At 42.4% G+C, this 27,465-nt stretch overlaps 1 pseudogene; it reads right to left on the bottom strand.

The window, feature by feature from the left end:
• LOC139448300 (uncharacterized) overlaps positions 1-27,093 on the bottom strand; it is a 28,979-nt pseudogene extending 1,886 nt beyond the window's left edge.
• Positions 27,094-27,465: the final 372 nt, after the last annotated feature.

Genomic DNA, 27,465 nt, shown 5'->3' with positions numbered 1-27,465 from the left:
GAGTCATTATCGATGAACTGTTTGATCCGACCGTTCCTTTAAGTAAAATGGGGTTTAGCTTTGCGCATTGGATTATATCCTAATGATAATGCGTGCTGGCCCACTGAGATACCAATCAGCAGTTACAACAGGTAACATCTCTTTGCGTCTTTCGGTAGGACCCATCGAGGATTGGTTGATTTGTATGTTGTTTTACGCCGCACTCAGCAACATTCCAGCTATATGACGGCGGTCTGTAAATAATCGAGTCTGGGACAGACAATCCAGTGATTGATATTATGAGCATCGATCCACGCAATTGGGATCGATGACATGCATCAACCAAGTCAGCGAGGCTGACCACCTTATCCCATTGTTGATAATAATTGTTGTATCATTTTTTGACAGTTCATTAACACAATCGATAAACAGATATTATTAACTGAGCGATATCCTATAATGCTTGACGTTGGAGAGAATAACATCAACGTAAATTTTTACTATACGACATTTACGACACGGAAACACGAGGGTAAATGTTTTATCACATACATTGTAATGACCCTTTTAGGATAATTGATGTTTAAATCATGTTTCCATTCACCAAGTAACTTCAGAAATTTTGTAGGACAACAGTGCCTGCTGAACCTTCCAATTTCGTAAATTATCCAAAAGATCGATTAGTCTCTCGGATTTATGACACTCCTGCAGTGTCCATTACATGACGAAAATAGGCCACCCCTTTTACTCTTCTTTGGTTAACGTCTCAAATCTAGAAAGAAAAAAATCAATAATTTGTCAATGACACAGTGCGGTCCGTCTATTGCGACACTCTTCCAGCCCAGGGATAAAGTTGATATAGGATTACCACATTGATCCCCTTTAGGATTAGACCGCCTCCGTGTGTAAGGAATAGAGCGTCTGACCGTAGAGCGGAAGGTCGGTGGTTCGATCGCCGATAGCGTCATAGCAAACAACGTTAAATGATGGTACTTGTTGTTATCCTGCCTGGTGCTCGGCATTTAAACAAGGACGTCGGCTCGGGTATCTCCGGAGGCGATAGTCCGGACTAGCACACGTATGCACTCACTCACTCACTCACATGCACGTTGTTATGTACGTGCACTAATGTTTAACGCGACGTCAAACTCATTCACCTCAGCTCACCAGCTTACCTCTGCGACGCTGAACTCCGTATTGCTGAGAACACCCGTGTTGGCCAGGAAGAAGGCCAAGTCTATGGATCTGAGTTTCCCTGCAATATTCAAGCAAACTAATATGAGTTGATTGGTCGAAAAGTGAATTGGTGAATGTTTTAGTCGGCAGTCAACTGCTGAAGGCTTTTAATCGGTAGTCAACTGTATTCTAGTCAGGTCAAAGCGATTCGTAAATAGTCGAGTCTTGTTCAGACAAACCAGTGGTTGACTTCATAAGCAACGCTGCACACACTCCCACACATGATAGAAGTCGTGGTTACTTCATAGGGACTCCATATCAAACCAACGTGAGCAGACAGGCTATTGTGAGTGAGTTTGGTTTAACGCCGCTTTTAACATTATTCCAGTTATATTATTCTCAGACGTTTACCACTTCGGTGAAACCCACGAGCACGGGTATGGTGCTGACAAACCTTGAAACATAATCGGGGCAAACTGGGATTCGAACCCACAATCATAGGTTTCTGGCGTGCCCAAGGGACGCAACTCTGCACAGCGAATCGCGGCGCCTTAGACGACTGGGCCACCCGTGCCCCCGACAGGCTATTGGGTAGCCTAGTGGTTAAAGAGTTTGCTGATCACGCAAAAGATCCGGGTTCGTTTCCCCACATGAGTACAATGCGTAAAATCTATCTCTGGCGTTCCCAACGGAGAAAAGGTTGGTATATTCCTAAAGATGGCGTAAAACCGTACTAACTCAAATCAGAATTAAAATGCTGATTATCAACGCCGCCATATTTTCCAAAAAATAAATAATTATTACATTTTTAAACGCTAATCGAAACCATTGTAAACAAGCGTATAGTCGACGAAGTCATCTATATCCCCCTCCCATTTTAACACGTTATGGTCCAAAAACGGGTAATTGTCCCAACATTTATCTTAGCCCACGTCAAAATAGCTGCAAAGGAAATTCTAAAATAAACATTTCTAAAACTCCTTACTATCAAATGGCACCGGTTCAGTATGTGCTTTATATATAGACATGCAATGTTTGGCAAGGAAATATTTAACAGTTTGTTTGTTATACTCCATAAGAGAACCCACCCTATATTAAAACTTAAATCCAAATTCTTGTCATGAAAACATAAACAATGAAAAAAATTCTAAAAGTGCTAAATATCAAAAGGCACCAGTTCACAAGGTGCCTGGTAGACATGCAAAGTTTTGTAAGAAAGTATTTAACAGTTTTTGAGTTACGCTCCGGAAACGAACTCTACCCTATAGAACCTTAGTCCAACTTGATGCCATGGAAACATAAAAATAACAAATTAAAAAATTCCTAAATAGCAAAAGGCACCAGTTCAGCATGAGTCTGATAGGCATGTAGAGTTATACTCCGGAAACGAACACGCGGACGGACGGACGGACGGACGGACGGACGGAACCCATTGCAATATTCTCACCAACTTCGCCAACCGGGGATAAAAACAGCGTATTCGTTGACGATTAGGTTGTGATTATCAAATTATTGCTATATGATGTCCTTGTTCGATCCGAAAAATACCTTTTCTGTGGCATGGTTTACTTGTGGATAGAGCGTATGCATGGAGAGCGAAAGATTGATGGTTCGATCCACGGCCGCGTCATACAAAAAGGCGTAAAAAGATCTTACTTGATGTTACCCTGCCTGGCGATCGGCATTATGGGATAAACGGACTGGTCCGCTTGAGGTCAGTTCACTGTGTCTGAGAAGGGGATCCATGTTAAACTGCGGCATGGTATCTCAGTGAGCTGGGCCTATAAAACTGGGGGACTCAGTAAGGACTTCTACAAGCGTATCTGGCACTTCAGAGGCATTGGTCCGGACTTGCGCGTACAGACAGACAGACAGATATTTGATTAAAGTCTCACCTCAACATTTGATACACAAAATTATACAGATACGTTCTGAAAAATAAGTCGACCAATTCCTTGCGGAATATTAGACAATATTATGCGCGCGCGCACACATACACACACACGCGTGCCCTTATACCCGGCGTATGAAATGGGGATGAGTGGCGGTTGTTATGACCAAAATACTGTTATAAGTTCAGATCAACGGTAACTGTAACCAACTCGACGATCGGCAAGCCAAAGGTAACGAATAAAACAGGCGCAGCACACACACACACACACACACACACACACACACACACACACACACACACACACACAAACACACACCTAAAAGTCCCATTTCCCCTACCCTTTTGTAAAATAGCAAGCGGATATCTGATAGACATTTAGAAGTTGGGATATCATGAATACATGACACCTTTTTAGGGACAGCAACTTCTTGTATTCTTTGGACGACGTTTAAGAGTAACTTCTTGTCCCCAGACCCGTAGCATAGGTCTTCAGTAACCTATGTTTGCCGTAAATGGCGGAGATGCTTGTCGTAAGAGGCGACTAACGGGACCGGGTGGTCAGGCTCGCTGACTTGGTTGATGCATGTCATCGTATCCCAATTGCGTGGATCGATGCTCATGACGTCAATCACTGGATTGTCTGGTCCAAAGTGTTTGACGTCATGAGCATCGATCAACGATAGAAGGCCAATTTAAGTTTTACATGGTTTCGAACTCAGTTCGAGTCAAAACCTGAACTCAGTTATTTTCGAGAAATGCATTTTGTAGACTCGATTATTTACAGACCGCCGTCTTATAGCTGGAATAATGCTGAGTGCGGTGTTAAGCAGGAAACAAACTAAAACAAAACGTGCTACTTCATAAGGTGAAAATAGAAAAGCGTCATGTATTCAGACGGATAATTAGTCATGATTATCCACCGGACAAAATAGTGTGAAAATAATATACACCAACACAATACCCCCAAAATACACCACACTTAATGTGACTTTAAGGAAAATGTACATAAATACCTAACTAATGAGTTTCTAAATTGAAAAAAAATCGATGACCTATACACAGGTGGCTATAATTATAGTTCCGCTAATGGGTTTTCCCTGATAATTTACAGCCAGAGCAAAAGGTTAATGTCACTGGTTCCGGTCACGTGAGCTGTCCTTTAAACAAGTTGACTACTGGTCTTATGCACCGCAGAGCACTCAAGTCTGGGACATTATATAATTGGCAGTACATCTATCTGGGCGGTCCCCCAACATCCACAAAGTAATTATTTCACAACTCGAAATCGAGGGACAGAACAGAAAGATGTACTGCCAATTATATTATGTCCCAGATTCTAGTGCTCTGTAGTGTATAAGATCAGTAGTCAAAGGTTTTACAAGACCCGCGAAGATGCGGGATAGAATAGGTCTTCAGCAACCCAGGCATGCCGTTTAGGGCGACTAACGGGATCGGGTGGTCAGGCTCGCTGAAGTGGTTGATGCATGTCATCGCATCCCAATTGCGTGGATTAATGCACATGATATCAATTACTGGATTGTCTGGTCCAGATACTCGATTATTTACAGACCGCCGTCATATAGCTGGACTTTTGCTGAGTGCGGCGTTAAACAACAAACAAACAAACAATGATTTCACAAAGATAAAACGTCAACGGCTGTGAACAACCATCCGTCGAAACGGATCCCACCGGACGTAAATGGCAAAATAGGGGTAATAATTCTATGAATGGATCCCTGAAAATCAGTTATGACACCAGGTGTTTGCGAAAATAGTAAGCATGTACTAAAGGATTAGAGTTTAGGACATTATATACATAAAGTCTTAAGATACATGGCCTTACATCCATCTGTGACCTACCATCGAGCTCTTGGACGATGTAACCATTCTTCCCGATGCCAAGGATGTTCGCCACATTCAGCTCATCCTACAATCAGAAACAAAAACGCATTCAGTGAGTGAGTGAGTGAGTGAGTGAGTGAGTATGTTGTGTTTAACGAACTTTGAACAACATTCCAGTTATATCACGGCATGTCAGCTTTATTTTGGAGGAAGGCCCGACGTGATGCAGGTCTCGGACGTTTACCAGTTCGGCGTAACCCACGATCACCGGTATGGTGCTGACAAACCTAGAAACAATCGGGGCTAACATGGAATCGAACCCACGAACATATTTTTCCGACGTGCATAGACGCCTTCGATGACAGGACAGCCCGTGTCCCCGTTAGACCGATACACTGCACATCATATGACATCCCACATCAACATCACCTTCCTCAGACGTGTGTTATGTTTGAGACTGCCGAAATGAGCGTGTTTTTTGTTTCACAACAGAAATTTGATCACAAGATCACAGTAACAATTAGTTTTTAACCTTGAAATATACTTGCAGCATTAAAACCGCAATAGTGTTATTACGACAATATCACGAACGTGGAACCCTTGAAGATCCCGGGGTAGAATAGGTCTTCAGCAACCCATGCTTGCTGTAAAAGGCGACTATGCTTGTCGTAAGAGGCGACTAACGGGATCGGGTGGTCAAGCTCGCTGACTTCGTTGATGCATGTCATCGATCCCAATTGTGTGGATCGATGCTCATGATGTCAATCACTGGATGGTCTGGTCCAGACTCGATTATTTACAGACCGCCGTCATATAGCTGCAATATTGCTGAGTGCGGCGTTAAACAACAAACAAACAAACAAACAAAAACGAACCTGGTCCGATTTATTAAATATTTTTTTTGTAATTATCTGAATTGAGTCTTTAATGCTGTTTAGTATTTGCATAGTCTGCCTTTGGGTTAACTCCACACTCAGCAATACTCCAGCTATACCAGGTGTTTTCGTGGTTGCCAGGCCACGTTAGCATCACTGACACATATTGAATATGTGTCTCACTGTCTCTTTCTGGCTGAAATTATTGTTTCATATCAAATATGAAACGTCAACAGTCTCGATTAACCATGGAAACAGATTCATTGTGCTTAAAAGGCAAATAACGGTAAAAAATATAGTTGTGGATAACGGAAAAACAATGATGACGCGAAACGGGTAAGCACGTCCTGGCCTACCGGTAGCATCCAGCCACCACACAATCTGCACACATTAGTCTGTGTTTGTTAGGAACCTGACGCCGCACAGCGGTGCTTCTGCCAGGCGACGGCGGCTGGAAATAACGAACCAAACAAGCAAGTGTTTGACCCCATTGAATCTGAAAACTCACACACACACAGTCGCTGAACGAAGCTTATGTTCTGGTAACACGCTGAGCACAATATTTTACGACATCTTCACTTAGGCACATTGGCACCAAATCAACGCTTTGCTTTTGGGATAAACCGACCACCAAAATACTTTCTCAACTAACCGAGACGTACTACTGAATAAGGTGAATGGTTTTCTACACAACTCCTCTTTTATTCAATACCTTTGGCTTGCCGATCTTCGAGTTGGTCACAGTTACGGATGATCTGAAAGTATAACAGTATTTTGGTCATAACACAACCGCCATTGCCCCCCCCCCCCCCCCTCTTGGATACGCTGGGGTTTAGGGAGCGCCCTCTGTGTGTGTGTGTGTGTGTGTGTGCGTGTGTATGTTAGTCCGGAATAGAGCCTCTGAGACACAAGTTTTAACTAGGACTCCGAGCCGACGTCCTTTTAATGCCGAGCACAAGGCAGGGTAACAACAAATACCATCTTTTAACGTTGTTTGGTATGACGCTGCCGGCGATCGAACCACCGACCTTCCGCTCTACGGTCAGACGCTCTGTTCATTACACACGGAGGCCGTCTGATCCTAAAGGGGAATGTGGTTGTCCTATATCAACTTTATCCCTTGGCGGGAAGAGTGTCGCCACAGATGAACTGCACTGTGTCTTCGACAAATTATTGATTTTGTTTATTTCTAGATTTGAGACGTTAACCAAAGAAGAGTAAAAGGGGTGGCCTATTTTCGTCATGTAATGGACACTGCAGAAGTGTCATAAATCCGAGAGACTTATCGATCTTTTGGATAATTTACGAAATTGGAAGGTTCAGCAGGCACTTATGTCCTACAAAATTTCTGAAGTTACTTGGTGAATTTAAACATCGAGTATCCTAATAGGGTCATTACAATGTATATGATAAAACATTTACCCTCGTGTTTCCGTGTCGTAAATGTCGTTTAGGAATGGACGTTGTTGCTATGCTCTCCAACGTAGCACTAAATAGAACAACTATGGCCTGATAGCCTGTAGATAATTAAAGCTCCCCCATCGACCTAGCATGGTGTAGCAGCGACCCTTTGGAACCCCGTCGGGATACAGGTCGCGATCTGAGAGATGTATCACACTCAGGGCTCACTTTGGTTCAGGAGATCTTTTTAGTGTGAGTGAGTGAGTTGGGTTTAACGCTGCTTTTAACATTATTCCAGTTATATCACGGCGTGTCAGCTTAATGTGGGACGAAAGCCCGAAGTGATGCAGGTCTAAGACGTTTAGCACTTCGGTGAAACCCACGAGCACGGGTATGGTGCTGACAAACCTAGAAACATAATCGGGGCGAAACGGGACTCGAACCCACAATCATAGGTTTCTGGCGTGCCCAAGGGACGCAACTCTGCACAGCGAATCGCGGCGCCTCAGACGACTGGGCCACTCGTGCCCCCAGATCTTTTTAGAATTCTTAACGATATTTCCCGATATTTGTTATCTTAAATCAATTTGATTATGGAAGACGCAGCAAACAAGAACATTGTTTGTTTTTGTTTTGGGTTTAACCCGCATTTAGCAATATCCCCGCTATACGATGGCGGTTTGTTGCTAATGGAGTCTGGGCATCTATCCACACAAGCAAACGAGTCAAGACAACCTCATCCCATGAGTGTCAAAATTAACGTCCCGAGTCGTGACGCCTATATTACGTCTGTCTCTGTGGTATTCCTACAAAGAAGGGGCAACCCGTTAGGATCCGGCGTAGATTAGGTCTTCAGCAACCCACGCTTGCTGTAAAAGGCGACTATGCTTGTCGTAAGAGGCAACTAACGGGATCGGGTGGTCAGGCTCGCTGACTAGGTTGGTGCATGTCATCGTATCCCAACTGCGTGGGTCGATTCTCATGATGTCGATCACTGGACTGTCACGTCCAGACTCGATTATTTACAGACCGCCGTCATACAGCTGGAATATTGCTGAGTACGGCGTTAAACAACAAACAAACAAGATAGAACAGGCCCATATATACGGAAGCCAATGAGGGATATGCCATTTCTTGTTATCTTGAAGATGGAAGATACACAGTTGAATATTCAAGCTACACAGTTGAAATTTTAAGTTACTTATATGAAAATCCATTATGAAATCTTAAAGATCCAAGAAACTAAGTGGAAATGTCATGTTCTCTTCAAAATTCAAGTTATTAAGTTAAAATTTAACATATGACCTTGACAATTCAGGACAAACTGAATTCAGCAAATGACCTTCACTTTCTGCTTTGAGCTGACACAGACACAAGTTTGTGGCCGTGATGGGCTTCCGTACATATAACCTGTGCTTGTGAGAAGTGATTAAATTAGCTCTCGCGGTCAGCATGCTCAGTGACTTTGATTGCACATCACCGTACGTCAGATAAAGCTCTAGGGACCCTTCACTAGTTTGTCTGATACTGGTTCAATTGTAACCCAATGCCAAAGAATACACATGCAAAATTTAATTAACCAGTACCCACTTACACAAAGCGACCTGGACAGGGTGCAGAATTGGTACGACTATGCTTGTCGTAAGAGGCGACTAACGGGATCGGGTGGTCAGGCTCAATCATATGGCATCAATCCCAATTGCGTGGATCGATGCTAATGATATTAATATGGATTGTCTGGTCCAGACTCGATTATTTACAGACCGCCGTCATATAGCTGGAATATTGCGGAGTGCGGCGTTAAACAACATCCAACCAACCAACCTATTCTACCTCAGATCTTCAGGGGTCTAATCTGTTTTTTCAGGCTGCCGTCATAGAGCTTGACCAGATGTCTGCGAGGTTTAAACAACAAATACACTTACCTGAAATCCTCCACTCCCAGGTAAAACAGTCTGTTGTTAAAGGCCACTTTAATTGACATATCCAGCTCCTGAAACAGTAAAATGTGTTTGGAAAAAGCACGACTCGATATATATAAAACATAAAGAATTCTGCGAAAAAACACTTGAATAATTCATTTCTTCATGTCATCTTACTGTTATGTCAAGGATGTCTAGGCGAATATCTAAAACGAACATGTGAATATATCACCATGGTCAATGATATTGAATACAGCGGAAGTTGAGTTGAAAACAGAAAGTTCACTGTCGAGAATCGTGACCGTTGACGTCACGACGGTTCCTGCTGCAGAGGACCCTGCTATATATAGATGATGGATTGAGCTCGTGGGATGTGTGTCTCATTACAGCTGATGCCCGTCGTTGCACTAAATGACTCATTGTTGTAAAAGTGTACCATCCCAGAGTCCCACGTATTTATGTTTGTGTTTGGTTTGTTTGATGTTTAACGCCGCACTCAGCAATATTCCAGCTACATGACGGTGGTCTGTATATAATCGAGTGTCGACCAGACAATCCAGTGATTGACATCATGAACATCGATCCACGCAATTGGGATACGATGATATGCAACAACCAAGTCAGCGAGCCTGACCACCCGATCCCGTTAGTCGCCTCTTACGACAAGCATAGTCGCCTTTTACGGCAATCATGGGTTGCTTAAGACCTATTCTACCGCGGATCTTAACGGGTTTGGGGAACACCTGCATGCGGCATTCATACCAAGGTCATGGTTGCACATAGGACACGTTGTAGCGCTAACGTGACTGGAGCATCCTTATACCCTGAAAGGTAGACCCGAGTTGGATGTACGACCGTCTTAAATTATTATCTTAACGCATTAGGGGGCACGGGTTGACCAGTCGTCTAAGGCGCCGCAATTCACTGTGCAGAGTTGCGTCCCTTGGGCACGCCAGATACCTATGATTGTGGGTTCGAATCCCGGTTCGCCCCGATTATGTTTCTAGGTTTGTCAGCACCAATCCCGTGCTCGTGGGTTTCAACAAGTGGTAAACGTCTTAGACCTGCATCACTTCGGGCTTTCCTTCCACATTAAGCTGACACCCCGCGATATAACTGTAATACTGTTAAAAGCGGCGTTAAACCCAACTTACTCTTAACGCATTATAAAACACGAGCGAGAGAGATACAGCACCTGACTACAGATAACGTTGTTGATGATATCAACCTGAATGGAATTTAGTTTCACATGAGGATCCTGTAATTACGAACTGCATGTGGGGCAACCATAGATAAGACCGATAATGTGGACTGGGTATTTTCTGGCGTGGACGTTTCGTGTTCATCAAAGCAATTCCTACCACTTTCAGGGAGAAGAGGACGTGGTCACCACAGGTAGACGTGACTGTGTAATTCATCGTTGCTGCGACTGATCTGAATATGCCATCTTTCTCCAGTCTCATGGGGCCTGATGGGCCATCGATCGTGAAGGCCCCCGCGTAGCCGGTTTCTCCCTGAAGGATTGACCCTGCCTGTTGAACAGTGATAGGTGGTCATGTTTGTATGTTGTTTAACCCGCACGCAGCAATATTCAACAGGGCCTGTAAATATCTAGTGTGGACAAGACAAACCATTGATATATATATAAGCACATATAACATTTTACTGCGTATTAAGGGGGCAGGGGTGGCCTAGTGGGTACATCATTTGCTCATCCTGCCAAAGACCGTGGTTCGATTCCCCATATGGATACAATACAATATATGTGAATTATACTGAACTCATTTACTCACTTTTTGCGTAGTTTGGTCAAAAAGAATTAAAAGTTGTTATTATGTAAGTTATATATGAACCTAGAAGTGAAATATTATTGAGTGCGGCGTTAAACAACCCACAAAAAAATCTTTCCCTTCAAATAAACTCCTGTTAATCTGTAATCGAGAACGAACATAACCATTGCATCATTACAGACAAACACCAAGACTGGCAGTTAGTCTAAGAATTTAAACCTTAGTGTTGATTATGTAACAACTCTTGCCTAGCCAAGACTCCTTGTTTAAAGTCCACCGTACCTGGAATGAAACCGGGCGTGCCACAAACCCACAATCAGTCAGCCAATGACACAAGTTTAGACCTACCTCTTCGAAATAGGATCCCAGATTCCGAATGTTGAACCGGAAGTTGCTTATGTCAATAAACTGCAATTAAATAGGAATTATCAAGTGAAACGCATACAATAAACACCCTTCGTGAAGATCCGGGGTAGAACTGGCTTTCAGCAACCCATGCTTGTCTCCCTTCGTGAAGATCCGGGGTAGAACCGGTCTTCAGCAACCCATGCTTGTCTCCCTTCGTGATCCTGGATAGAACTGATCTTCAGCTAATCATGCTATTCCCAGCACACACCCCTTTCTATCCAGCGTATAGCGTAAAACAGATGATAAAAAACGACAGGGGAAATCGCCCTCCAAACGAACAAATCTGAAGGGATTCCCCTTACTGGAGTCATAACGGGTTCCCAATGGTTGACGCGCTGCGCAATTTCAACGATCGTGCCGGCGCCAGGTTTGCTTGACATTCTTCCTACTTCTCGAGCACCTATTGTTGTGGGTACAAAGTCACCTCAGCGTGATGATAAGTAAGACACAAGGTGGCATGTCCCATATGACACAACTGATAAGTGAGTATTTCACAAAATATAACCACACAACTAATTTGTGAACTAAACTATGCTGAGTAAAAACCTTTAACATACTTAAGAATTAACTTCACTTCGGTGAGTTCATTGGGATATGAACCTTCTTTGAGTGAGGGCCAAACTGTATGGACGTTGGAGCTTGTGACGACGTTCATACAATGTTTGGTCCTCACTATGTTTACAGACCGCCGTCAAATACTGGAATAGTGCTGAGTGCGACGTTAAACAACAAACAAACAAACTTGTTTATCAAGTACTAAAGAGAAAATGGATGTTGATATCTTCTGAACGTATCCCAACGTGTCATATTTGTGGGGTGCTTCAATCACTTATCAGAGGGTATTCCACGACATAAAGCAATAGCTTCAAACGTTGTTACACTATTTTAGTCAGGTTAACTTTACATAGAATTGCGATGATGTGCTGAGTACTTCATCTGTCATGGAGTTGGGGATTGCAATATTCCAGCTGTATACCACGGCCTGTGCGATGACATGCAGGCAACACACATATCTCACCGAGACCAGAGACCATATGGTTTGTTTTCTTTGTTTGTTTGTTGTTTAACGTCGCAATCAGCAATATTCCAGCCATATGATGGCGGCCTGTAAATAATCAAGTCTGGTTCAGACAATCCAGTGATGGACATCATGAGCATCGATCCACGCAATTGGGATACAATGACATGTATCAACCAAGTCAGCGAGCCCACCCGATCCCGTTAGTCGGGACAAGCATAATCGCCTTTTACGGCAAGCATGGGTTGCTGAAGACCTATTCTACCCGGGATCTTCACGGGTGCCTAGACTGAACACCCGATACATTTTGGATCCAACATGGGTTTAAAAAAGGACTTATGTCTGAGTTTTTACTCGAATTTGAGAAAACTCAGTAAAACGCATTTCTCAAACAAATCTGAGATTCTTCACTCGATCTGAGTTCGAAACCAAGTAAAACATAAAGTGGCCTACTTGGTAACTTAAGTTTTCATTCAGAGAAAAATTGCGATTGCTAATGGACGTGAGCGGAGATACAAGTCGAATGAAGATTTATTCCTCAGATATAGGTTTCGGGCGGAAATGATTCTTTATATCGTGTCACCCCTAACACAGGTTCTTGTGGAGTATGGGATTTGGGTAATAACGTAAGTTTGTTTCGAGAAATCGGGGCCAGTTTTGACCCGAAATCCCCACAGCTGAAGACGACAAGCATGCGTTACTTAGTGCCAAGTCTACTTCGGGATAAACACAAAGTAAAGATGCCCATGAAACGAAACATCTACCCAAATACTAAAGAGGACAAAGAATGTAAAACTCACTACATTACTGCTTCTTATACATATGTGACATGCATTTACTTACCCTCGATTGCAGGACATCGCCAACCACGTTACCAATAGCGTCAAGCAGGAAGTCATATGGGTAGAAGACTGTTAGCATCGAACTCGTGTCATCACTAGCTTCCGGTAACAAGTTTAGACGTGATGCCAGGTGCGAGGGAGCCTGGGTCAAATAACGAGTCTTCAGTGTTATAAAGTACATTACAACAAATGTGGGTGTATCAAGCATTGACGTCAACTAGTAATATGATATAAATAATCACTATCAGATTTAATGCCTAAGTTTGTTGTTTAACGCCGCCGCACTTAGCTATATTAAAGCTATATGACGGTGGTCTGTAAGTAATCGAGTCTGGACCAGACAATCCAGTCATTGACAACATGAGCATCGATCCACGCAATTGGGATCGATAACAGTCATCAACCAAGTCAGCGAGCCTGACCACCCGATCCCGTTAGTCGCCTCTTGCGACAAGCATAGTCGCCTTTTACGACAAGCATGGGGTGCTGAAGATCTATTCTACCCCGGATCGTCACGGGCCTAATGCCTAAGCAGATAGTCAAATAACAAATGGGTACATTTAACAATTTAGATTTTCTGTACTCGAGATTTTATATACCGAGGTGGTCAAGTTTTTTTCTCTCGCTGTGCAGAGTTGCGTCCCTTAGCCGTGCCAGGATGATGGAACTCAGGATTCGAACTGACAATGATCCTTTGCTTGTCAGCATGTACGAGTGGCTTTTTGGTGTGCTTACATGTGAACATGGCTCGTTGAGATTTGATGAAAGACTTCAATCACCTACTTCAAATGGCAGTCAGTGTGTCGTGAAATGTAGGGGAAAGGACATAAACGTTGACTGCTTTCTAATTGAATGCCTTAATAAGCGGATTCTGGCACAGCTAAGGGACGCAACTCTGACAAGCATAGTCGCCTTTCACAGCAAGCATCGGTTGCTTTCGACCTATTCTACCCCGGATCTTCACATTAATGTCCTTCACCGGGATATTGCTTTAAGGGACGTTATACTATAATCTATACCTCCTTTTCAGCAGTTGACGTCCACAGTTAAACAGTGTTACCTGACCCATGAAGATCCGGGGTAGAATAGGTCTTCAGCAACCAAAGCTTGCCGTAAAAGGCGACTCTGCTTGTCGTAAAAGGCGACAAACGGGATCGGGTGGTCAGGCTTGCTGACTTGGTTGATGCATGTCATCGATCCCAATTGGGTGGATCGATGCTCGTGATGTCAATCACTGGATTATTATTTACAGACCGCCGTCATATAGCTGGAATATTGCTGAGTGCGGCGTTAAACAACAGACGAACCAACCAATTACGTGGATCGATGCTTATGATGTCCATCAAGGGATTGTCTGGTCTAGACTCGATTATTTACAGACCGCCGACATATAGCTGGAATATTGCTGAGTGCGGCGTAAAACAACAAACCAACCAACCAACAGTGTTACCTTATATCCTATGTACAGATGACTGTTCCTCATCTCCAGGGCATACGGAACCATGATGCTTTCTAGTGTCATCTCAATTCCAGACTTTTCTAGGAACAAGCACAAAAAAATACAGTGAGTGAAACTCGCTATATATAGGCGTGTACTTGGTTTAAGGATACACCGACCCAACACTTCACTATCGTGGAAAAAATCAAATTTAACTTTTTCTTCCAGCCGATTCTGTTAATTAATTCAATAGTCCCTAAAAAAAAAACACTTGTCATCTCGGGTGTTTTTTTGTTTTTTTAACCGAATAGCTATTGTTTTATAGCTTCACAATCCATGTTAAACTTCGTCGTGGTATCTCAGTGGGCTAGCACTATACATCCGGCACGTGCATACACGTCGCTGTATTAGTGAAAAATGTTCTTCAACCAGATGTTTACCTCATTTCACCGCACCTTCAATGAGTCACGGCGTCTATGCATACATAGTTTCATCGTTCTAGTGCATCGCTTGATTTGTGCTTTCGTATCACTTGATTTGCGGATGCTTCTCTTCTAACCTTTGGCCAGTGGTTGAGTTTTTAATTAATAAACAGTATGCCAAGCATTCACATTTGATAGTAATCGTAACAGTCTAAAATATAATACAAACCTTTTACCCCAAACATGAACAGAGGGTTTCTTGTGTGAAGTCGTGTTATTCCGCTGCATATCTGAAATACGGCAATTCGTTGGTATTCATATTATAGCATTTAATATATGTCGAACGAGCTTCGAGAAGCAAATGTCAAAACTTATATTACTTGAAAGTTTACGAAACAGAACTATTGTTTAAATGATTAAACTACTTCTGTTTCCTTGTGTAACATACATACATCGTTGTACATATGGACTCGATTTTGTGTCTTTTGTTGTTACGCCGCAGTGTGTGTGTGCGTTAGTGTGTGAGTGTGAGTGTGTGTGTGTGTGTGTGTGTGTGTGTGTGTGTGTGTGTGTGTTGGTTGTACGCCGCACTCAGCAATATTCCAGCCATATGACAGCGGCCTGTAAATAATCAAGTCTCGACGAGACAATCCAGTGATTGATATTGTGATCGCCGATCCATTTAGTCGCCTCTTACATCAACCATAGGTTGCTGGGGACCTGTATTAATAAGTAGTTGGAATATGAACAAACTGTCCTGACTACGAGATGCTGAAAATAAGAGTCACTCAGTGAAAGATAACAGATTATAAGTGTGTAAACTGAATATCAATCCAACCGCTGCAGTCGGCATCCTAGCGAATTGCTGCTGAAGCACTCCCACGAAAGACTGCAGACGTTGATCACTGAGGATGATGCGGTCGATGATGAAACTGAAGCCACACGATGTTGCTCTCAACAGTGTATCTCTGTCTAAACAGAAACAAATAACCATTGATTCCCTCTATATCGGATTGTAGTCATTGTCAGTCCACGAAGCAACACACTCCAAACCAAAAACTGTTTCTCATCGCTTCCAGATTTAGAAAATGTCAAGGCGCAAGGCTCTTTCTGTTTTAACCTCATGTTTGAGTACGTGGTCTTGTTTTTAAACAGCGAATTACAGATGACAACCAGAGACACTAAAATAAGAGTCTGTATTTAATTCCAACAAGGAAAGATAACTCTGTCTGAACACTACAATCTAAAATACGGACAATTTGGAACGCCTGACCGGGGAAAGAAAACATTGACCAACTATGTTTAAATTGTTTGTTCGTTGTTACGCCGCACTCTGTGTGTGTGTGTGTGTGTGTGTGTGTGTGTGTGCGTGAGTGCGTGCGTGCGTGTGCGTGCGTGCGTGCATGCGTGTGTGTGTGTGTTCGTTCGTTGTGTTACGCCGCTCTCAACAATATTCCAGCTATATGGCGGCGGTCTGTACATAATCGAGTCTGGACCAGACAATCCAGTGATTGACATCATGAGCATCGATCCACGCAATTTGGATTGATGACATGCATCAACCAAGTCAGCGAGTCTGACCACCCGACCGCGTTAGTCGCCTCTTACAACAAGCATAGTCGCCTTTTACGGCAAGCATGGGTTGCTGAAGACCTATTCTACCCCGGATCTTTACGGATCCTATTTGTAAGAAAATCAGTGATGTTAGAAGATCTTTGGAAGATGTTTGGTATTCTTCAAAAATGACCTCCCTCTCCAAAACTCATCTGGTTCCCTGGCTGGTTTTTGTAGCTTCGGCAAGCGCGCGCAACAGGCATGGGACTCGCTGGATGAAAATCCAAATTGGATTTCTATCCGCTAATCCGATAGTTACGTAATTGTTTTATTCACAAAAAGTGTTAAGCCGTAGGCCTATTACACAGAACTATTTACAGAGAGAGGGAGAAAAAAGAATTACCACTATTTTACATATTTATCCATATCAATACACATTCATACACATACGCATGCATATATACAAATAAATATTTAGACTGTATGTAATAACCGAAGTCGAAAGGCTTTGTAAACGTAGACTGCTAGATTTCGTATGATTTAGTTACGTCAATGTTATCAAGTCGAGAAGTCAGTGTACACGTTTCAAAGTTCCGAATGTAGGTTTTGTTGATTTGTTTTCTGATTGGCTGAAACTTTGAAACTTTAATCTATTAATCTATCATAAATCGCATATCTCTAAACATCGTATATCCGGTTTAACTTGACCGACATGGCTGGTCCCCTGGACAACCGAAAATATTACCGATAATAAACTAAAAACACAAGCGGAGGACAAAACATTTAAAACGGACATATTGGTTGCAATATTCTGTTAGGTGAGTTCGAGTGGCTGATCAGTGATAGTGAAACTTACTTTTCGCATTGTTGTGTGTGTAGACAACCCCTACACATGGCGATTATACAACTGTCTTACACATCAGTCAGCAAAAACGGATGAAAGTATTTTTTCACTTTTGGTCAACGCTGAATTTGCTATTTAGAAATAGTAATGTTTAAAACGTAAATATCCTCTTACGTTTAGACCTGTAAATGAGAATCTATAAATCAAGCATTAAAAAGAACAATATTATACAATAATGAAGCTATTTATCGCTCCAGAAAGTAAATACTCGTACATTGTAATCATTATGTTTCATAAGTACTATGCAGTGAAACCTATTCACTGAAACATTCCTTGTGTAAGTACTATGCAGTGAAACCTATTCACTGAAACATTCCTTGTGTAAGTACTATGTAGTGAAACCTATTCACTGAAACATTCCTTGTGTATGTACTATGTAGTGATACTTTAACACTGAAACAATTCTACTTTTTGTATTTAGTATAATTCCCATGAAAGATAAAAAGATACACAAAAATATTAAAAAGTGTAAAATTGTACGTTATCAGAAATTAATCATCACTGATTTTTGTTTGCACATGAGTAAGTAAGTGAGTTGGGTTTAACGCAGTTTTTCACAGTATTCCAGTTACATCACGGCGTGTCAGCTTAATGTGGGAATAAGCCAGAACAGATGCAGGTCTCTGACGTATACCACTTTGGTGAAACCCACGAGCACGGGTGTGGAAACGATCGGGACAAACTGGGATTCGAACCTACATAGATAAGTTTCTGGCTTGCCCAAGGAATGCATCTCTGCACAGCAAATTGTCTTTGACGACTGGGCCACCCGTGTTGCTTCAGTTAATAATTCATTTTTATCCCCCCGGCATATAATGCGGGGGGATATAGCGATCAGCCAGTCTGTCTGTCCGTCCGTCTGTCCGTCTGTCCGTCCGTCCGTAATCTTTTCCTTTTCCGGGGCAGAATTCCAAAACCATTCAGTGTATTTGATCGAAAATTGGCAAATCTATCAGGCACATACTGAAGTGATGCCTTTTGATATTTTGGGATTTTTTCTAATTTTTATTTTTTTCAATTTTTATGGAATGAAGTTGGACATGGACTGAATTGGGGAATGTGGTTCGTTTCCGGGGAAGAATTCGAAAACGATTCAGTGTATTTAATCGAAATTTGGCAAAGCTATCAGGCATATACTGAAGTGGTGCCTTTTGATATTTTGGGATTTTTCTAATTTTTATTTTTTTAAATTTTTATGGAATGAAGTTTGACATAGACTCAATTGGGTATGGGGTTCGTTTCCTGGGCAGAATTCGAAAACCATTCAGTGGGTAAACAATGTATGCTTCTTAAAGAACATTCAACTGTTGACTCATTACATACAGAATTGCACATTTACTAGTGGTTACTTTACAGACAGCTGCAGGGGGGATATGTCATCTTTCTGATGACTCTTGTTTACATGAATCTTTCTTCTTTTCTCTGGGGGCAAGTTGAAAATCACACTGGTTAATAAAATTTATATGTACACACTACTTGAACCCCCTGCTAATTATAAAGTCAGAATCGTACAAAGGACATGTACAGTGCCGTTTCTTGTGATTATGGAAAGGGTTTTGTAGCATCAAAGGATCCATAATCCATAAATCCAAGTGTTGAGCAAACCGCCACCTTACCTATGATGTACTTGAGGAACAGGGTAGTATCTTTTAGGAGGATCCGCGAGTCAATCCGAAATTTTAATCTGCAATATACGTATACATGTAATCCCTGAATAGAGTATTGTTTTTATTCAGCTGTCATTCTTTCAACGTGCGTCGCACAAAATCATATTTTTCTTTCGAATTATTCCCAGGACCCCTCTCAGACCACCCGAGCTTGACCACCTGATCCATGTGTGTCGCCTCCGCCGACCAGCATAGATGTATGGGGACCTCCGACAAGAATAGATGTATGGGGTCACCGACCAACATAGATGTACGGGGACCCCCTGACCAACATAGATGTCTTGGGACCCCCGACCAACATAGATGTCTTGGGACCCCCGACCAGCATAGATGTATGGGGACCCCCGACCAGCATATATATCTGGGGACCTCCGACCAGCATAGATGTATGGGGACCTCCGACCAACATAGATGTGTGGGGACCCCAAATCAACATAGATGTCTTGGGACCCCCGACCAGCATAGATGTATGGGGACCCCCGACCAGCATATACATCTGAGGACCTCCGACCAGCATAGATGTATGGGGACCCCCGACCAGCATATATATCTGGGGACCTCCGACCAGCATAGATGTATGGGGACCTCCGACCAACATAGATGTGTTGGGACCCCAAACCAACATAGATGTCTAGGACCTCCACCCAGCATAAATATCTGGGACCTCTGACTAGCACAAATGTATGGGACATCTGACCAGCATAGATTGGGAGATCTCCTGACTGCTTGGACGTCCAAGTCATCTATGCAGGTCGGGTATCCCCGGACATCTGTGGTAGTCGGAGGGTCCAGACATCTTTTTTGGTGTGTTTTTGTTTGTTTGTTGTTTAACGCCGCACTCAGCAATAGTTCAGCTATATGACGGCGGTCTGTAAATAATTGATTCTGGACCAGACAATCCAGTTTTTGACATCATGAGCACCGATCCACGCAATTAGGATACGATGACATGCATCAACCAAGTCAGTGAGCTTGACCAACCGATCCCGTTAGTAGAATTTACGGCAAGCATGGGTTGCTGAAGACCTATTCTAACCCGGATCTTGATGTGAATGTTCAGTATAATTATAGATATATTACCACAAACATATTTCTGCGAAAAAAAAACGTTTCCTTATGACAGGTATAATTAAATGCATTGCCTCTCTTGACAGGTTAATGATACTGCCGTGTTTCGTTACTGTTAATGGTCGCTACTTACACTCCCACAGAGGCCTGTCCCCTCACGTCAATCACCAGAGACTGCACCGCCCACTCCGCGTTGAAGCCTCCATTGCTGACCTTTGACACCTCCACACGTGACGTCACACCACCCGGGGAATGGACTTCAACGCTGGAAATCAACCATTAGAATTATTCACCTCGGTAATGCATCTCATGTTCGTTGCCAATAATAAGCGTCTTCTAAATATGCCCGGTTATTTTAGGTTAGGCCCATGGCTCGAAAACTGGCTTATAATAAAAGACGTCAACACCAGATTAATCAGCCTCGAGTAGGGGGCACGGGTGGCCCAGTCGTCTAAGGCGCCGCAATTCGCTGTGCAGAGTTGCGTCCCTTGGACACGCCAGAAACCTATGATTGTGTGTTCGAATCCCGGTTCACCCCAATTATGTTTCTAGGTTTGTCAGCACCATACCCGTGCTCGTGGGTTTCACCGAAGTGGTAAACGTCTGAGACCTGCATCACTTCGGGCTTTCCTCCCACATTAAGCTGACACGCCGCGATTTAACTGGAATACTGTTAAATGCGCCGTTAAACCCCACTCACTCACTCAGTCTCGAGTATCCCCCGAAACATATTCCATGAGGCGTAAAAGGCAAAATAACGGTGAAGATTATGTAAATGGATCACTAAAAATCAGCGATGACATCAGGTGTCCGCGAAAAGGCTGATTACTAGTTCTGAAATACTAAGCGCCGTGCGAAGATTCACAGTGAAAAAGACACAATCTCATTAAAATCAAATATTAGTTCTCACTACGGCTAAACAAAGATCTGAAGACATCCCATTAGGGTTTACGTCAGAACGACATTTAATCCGACTAATCAGAGCTTCGCTTACCAGATCATGAAAGTGACAATCGGAGTGTGATTTCTAATCATGCAACCTCGAAAACTTTAACACGGGGTATTCTGAACGATAGTTACAGGATTAACGACAGAATCCATACAGTCTAGACCATCTATTAGCCATTCCAAAATGTTCTTTTCTTCAGGTTTCAAATTTGTAATCGCGAATTTGTCAAAATATGTTTCGAAGTGTAGTCGCCAATTTGAAATTAGTGCCGTAAAGCACGAGAAAGCTCCCTTCTGATTGGTCAATCCATTGGCCGGTTAAAGTTCGCGCAAGGTCGGCCTGACGTGACCCGTAATGGGATGTCCTCAGATCTTTGTTTAGCGGAAGCGAGAACAAAGATTTGATTTTGATGAGATTGAATAAGAAAAAGTATGTCAAGATCCTTTTTATTTTGTTCATTTCATAAGGACGACGGTCTCTTTTCTTTGAAGAAATATTACTTGAGGGTAATTCATAAATACATAAATTACATCCGTCAGGAATAACTCAATAAAATATCAGTTAGTTGTCGTTGTTGCTGTTGTTGTTTACCGCCGTACTCAGCAATATTCCAGCAATATGACGGAGGTCTATCAATAATCGAGTCTGGAGACAGTCCAGTGATTGGCATCATGAGCATCGTTCCACGCAGCTGGGATACGATGACATGCATCAAACCAAGTCAGCGAGCCTGACCACCCGATCCCGATAGTCGCCTCATACGGCAGGCATAGTCGCCTTTTACGGCAAGCATGGGTTGCTGAAGACCTATTCTACCCCGGATCTTCACGTGTAAACAGCGAGACTTGGAATAGACATTAAAACAACTCGATGAGTTTCTCAATCATACAAACAAATATTTGTACTCCTTGGTACTTACGTTTATGTAGAGCTATCAAGCCTGCAGGAATATAAAACTGATTTTCACAGGGCGAAATCGTCACTTTGATATAATAGCTGGAAAGAACGGAAGCTGTACCTACTCACCCATATATCTGAAGCTGTGAGGAGTTTTGGATGAGGTCAGAGAGGTCAAATACACGCTGAGGATACATCTCCACCACTTGTTTGCTGACTGAAAATAAAGGTTTTTTTTATTATAATTCTATGAAATTGCAGGAAAATACAGCAACGCGAAACACAGAAGGAATGAGCAAGTGAGCTGAGAGAGTCTCGAGTCTGTAAATAGTGAACAAGAAAGACCCTTTGCCATTTGGCAACTGAAGCCATGAATTGTATTATTCTCTCTTGCTGAAGAGAGAATAATACAATACATGGCTTCAGTTGCCAAATGGCAAAATATTCGTTGCTTGGTAGTTCCAACTGTTGAATGCTCTTCGTGTAACTATCATTGTAAATTATATTGGTGTAGGCGAGATGAGGTGAAATGGGGTTCAACGTCGCGTCCAACATTACTGCACGTATATAGCTGGGTGCATGCACGTGTGGTTGTGCGTGTGTGTGTGGCTGCTTGTACTAAAGTACTCATGGAAATGAAAAAAAACTGTTTTGCTGGATTTAATCATCGACACAAAGCAATACGTAGATGTAAATACGAAATAACAAAACAACTGGAAAAGTACTAGTCTGGATATGCTAGTTTTATCTCAGTGCTCAATACAAAATGTACTTTACAGGAGGTAATTTGTAGGCACTTTCAACATTCAAAAATAAAACTAAGTCCAAATTGACAAGGCAGAAACAGGTTATAGGCATTATGCAAATTCGCCTGGAAAAAAAGTCATCAAAACAACAATAAAAATAACAGCTATGTTTATGTACATAATAATAATGACATGTAAGTTGTTGTTTGTGAAGGGAATATATTACTTTTACGTTCTGATATTTTGACGATGATTCACTATCCCACAAGGCCACTCACAAATCACTAACTACTGACAAGTCACATGCACATGGGTTTCAAGCACCTGTTTTCACCTGTCGTCAAGGTGTCATAGGTCATGGACATTCACCTTGATCTACTAACACCTGGTTATGCTCAGTTTCACAATAGTCTTGTTCATATTTTTGCACACTTTTACGTGTAAAAAGACATAAAAACCTTTGATACGCTGTATTTATGCCAAGGCCCAATTAGTTCTAATTGAGTTGATTGAATATTTATATATTTTGTATGCCAACTGCATTTATTTAAAATCTGAGATCGAAAAAAAGGGTTTTTTTCATTTCCGTGAATACTTTAGTCCGGAATGATGACGATTTATAGTGCTAGCACACTGAGATACCATGCCGCAGTTTAACATGAATACCCCACTCAGACACAGTATACTGACTCCGAGCCGACCAGTCCTTGTTTTAGCCCCTTAATGCCGAGTGCCAGACGGGGTAACAACAAGTACCATCTTTTAACGTCTTTTGGTATGACGCGGCCGGGGATCGAACCCCGGATCTTCCGCTCTCCGGGCGGACGCTCTACCACTAGACCAAGGAGGGGTTCGTATATCATTGTAAATGATGGTGGCAGGAGAATGCAAAATGCAAATCATCTACAATTAAATGAATAATATGTTTTGAAGATCAATTTATTCAGAAATAGTTTTCGGATATATGTTTTCATTTTAGTAGGACGTATACTGTTGTTGAAGGTTCTATTAACACTGAAACATATATTGAATTGAGATTTGCCTGAATCATTCTACTCTATTGTTATTATTCCGTTCTACTCCATTCTGCGCTGGGGTATGACAGCTCAATTGTACAAAGGATGTGTTAACCAGTTGCACAAGGGGGCAAATGTCGTTATATATAAGGCCGTCAACTATCATCTCTTGATCCTTATAATTTGATTCTTTATTGTTTTACGCCGCACTGAACAATATTCCACCTATATGACTGCGGTCTGTAAATAATCGTGTCTGGACCAGACAATCCAGTGATTGACATCAATAGCATCATCCACGCAATTAGGATACGGTGACATGCATCAACCAAGTCAGCGAGAATGACCACGCGATCCCGTTAGTCGCCTTTTACGACAAGCATAGTCACCTTTTACGGTTTGCTGAAGACCTTTTCTACCCCGGATCGACTCCATTAACAGTTCTATGTTATTGATGGTTCTTAATAACATGGTTTCACCAAAGATGTCAGGATGGTTACAGTCTATGTACAAAAGAGTACGCTCATGTTATTTCTGATAGGGTGCGTGGTCTGCAGATACTAATAGATATTTTGGAAAAGTGTTGCTTTGATTACAAGTTGTCAGTAAAGCTAGCTAAGACGAAAGTTGTGTGTAAAATGGTGGAATTCTTTCAAGATATAAAGGTGGAGGTATGGTCCTAATCCAACTGAATGTGTGTCATCATGTTGTTTTAATCGAGTCTGGGCCTGACAGTCCAGTGATTAATATCATGAGCATCGATCCACGCGATTGAGATCGATGACATGCATCAACCAAGTCAGCGAGCCTGACCACCCGATCCCGTTATAGTCGCCTCTTACGACAAGCATTGTCGCCTTTTACGGCAAGCATGGGTTGCTGAAGACCTACTTTACCCCGGATCTTCACGGGTTTACTTTGAAGAGATCTGCATTTAGGGAACTTTAAGAGTGTCTTAGACGTGTATGTAAAATGTTAGCTCTTCGGTTGCCGGTTAAGAAGTATGGAGGTGGAGCTGCAATGGTTGATTTAATCATCTGTTTAAAATTTGACAATGATCTTGCCCTTCTGTATTCAGGGGGTAACTCATTCCATAGTTTGATTGCTGTTTGTGCATGCTGCATGTTCATGTTGTTCTTTTGTTGTAACTCAAATCTACTATTAGTTGATGTTTTGGGTGGTAACGTGTCTTGTAAATACGATGGACATACATTATTATCAATACTGTAAATTGTCCAAAGCTTTATATTTTTTCTTCTATAAGATAGTGATTCCCATCCGGTTTCAAAATATAAACCCCTATCTTGAGAGAATTTAGGTAGACCTGTTACTGTGCGAGCGGCTTCGAGTTGAATCATTTCAAGTTTTTCGGAATTGTCTTGACTGCAGTTATCCCTTACCTCTGAAGCATATTCTAATAGGCCTTATGAAAACGAGACAGGGTTGGTCTGTCATGTAAATGTTTAACGGTTAATGTTACAGAGATGTTCTTCCGCCACTAATGTTACAGTAATGTTCTTCACTGTGCCGATGTTACAATGGTGTTCTTCCCTGTATTAATGTTACAATGGTGTTCTTCCCTGTATTAATGTTACACTGGTGTTCTTCCCTGATATTAATGTTACACTGATGTTCTTCCCTGTATTAATGTTACAATGGTGTTCTTCCCTGTATTAATGTTACAATGGTGTTCTTCCCTGTATTAATGTTACACTGGTGTTCTTCCCTGTATTATTGTTACAATGGTGTTCTTCCCTGTATTAATGTTACAATGGTGTTCTTCCCTGTATTAATGTTACACTGATGTTCTTCCCTGTATTAATGTTACAATGGTGTTCTTCCCTGTATTAGTGTTACACTGGTGTTCTTCCCTGATCTAATGTTACAATGGTGTTCTTCCCTGTATTAATGTTACACTGGTGTTCTTCCCTGTTTAATGTTACAATGGTGTTCTTCCCTGTATTAATGTTACAATGGTGTTCTTCCCTGTATTAATGTTACAATGGTGTTCTTCCCTGTATTAATGTTACAATGGTGTTCTTCCCTGTATTAATGTTACACTGATGTTCTTCCCTGTATTAATGTTACACTGATGTTCATGTTAAGGAGAAAGGACGTTTATGAGGTTTGAGGTAGTTTTCACACCCGTTGGGATTTCGGTTGACGATAGGTCCCTAACAACGTAGGTTGGTCTTGAGAGGCGACAAAATGGATCGGGTGGTCAGGCTTTGTTGATAGCGGGTCACCGTACCCCGACGGCATGGATCCTTGCTCAAAATATCAATCACTGGAATGTCTCGTCCAGACTCCATTATTTACAGACCACCATCATTTGGCTGGAATATTGCGTTAAACAACAAACACAAAATTCGTCCTGAGCCATCGGAAAGTCTTGACCATTTTTATCCCCAGTGTGAATATTGCTGAGTGCAGCCTTAAACAACATAGAAACAAAACAGTTTTAGAAATGTCAATGCATATATACAGCAGCAGATGTCGGGTAAACCACACACCCTGTATCACCATGGAGACAGTTAAGGGGTCTTAAACTATTTAAAAAGTACCACGTCAGTGAGATTAACTGAAATGTCGGCGGCGGAAGGCAAAATTGAAGCCTACCAGCCCATCATGTTCTCCTGCGATCTGTAGATATGTGCTGGTGTATTTGGCGATGTTTAACGCCGCACTCACCAATATCCCAGCTATATGACGGCGGTCTGTAAATAATTGAGTCTGAACCAGACAATCCGGTGATTGATAACATGAGCATCGATCTACCCAATGGAGATACGATGACATGCATCAACCAAGCCAGCGAACAGGTCTTCAGCAACCCATGCTTGCCGTAAAAGGTGACTATGCTTGTCGTAAGAGGCGACTAACGGGATCGGGTGGTCAGGCTCGCTGACTTGGTTGATGTATCCCAATTGTGTGGATCGATGCTCATGATGTCAATTACTGGTTTGTCTGGTCCAGACTCGATTATTCACTGACCGCCGTCATATAGCTGGAATATTGTTGAGGGCGGCCTTAAACAACAAACAAACAAACAAACAAACTTACTTGTGTTAGCCCCTTCCTCGGACACCTTCATCCACACCGTTGCCCACGTCACCCCCACACATCCCAACACCAACATCACGGACAGACGGACGTCCATCGCGGTGACCAGAGCTTCCTGACCACGCTGACCAACCTAAGAGCCTCCACAAGGCCCTGAACAGCGCTCACCAACTGAACATGAATGTACACCAAGGACAATGCACATATGCGACTCCCTATCATTAAAGGTAAATGAGCTTCACTGTCCTCATTAAACAGCCAAAACACAGCCGTCCCGCCCGCCGTTGTGTCAATAACGAGCACGAACTAAGCCTGTCCCAAAGCTGTGTATATACATGGGCCCAACTGCGTTGAGAGTGATGGTATAACTACTGACAGGTGCCCGCTAATTTGGTAACTGGGTAAACAGGCAAAAGCCTTGTATTTTGTTTTTAACGCTTATTTGAAGTTTCGGAGTGTACGGGTGTGACGTGATCGTGTACGGAACAAGGGCTTGCTTATCTCCGCGGAGAAGTCAGTCAGTCATTGTTCGCGCGGTGCATAGTTTAGTGTGTGAGAACATTGTTCCAGATTCTCATATGTCATTTGCAGACA

Source organism: Haliotis cracherodii, unplaced genomic scaffold (assembly GCF_022045235.1).
Source record: "Haliotis cracherodii isolate W230 unplaced genomic scaffold, xgHalCrac1.p SCAF_7, whole genome shotgun sequence".
Taxonomy (NCBI): domain Eukaryota; kingdom Metazoa; phylum Mollusca; class Gastropoda; order Lepetellida; family Haliotidae; genus Haliotis; species Haliotis cracherodii.
This window is presented reverse-complemented; position numbering and strand designations above follow the sequence as displayed.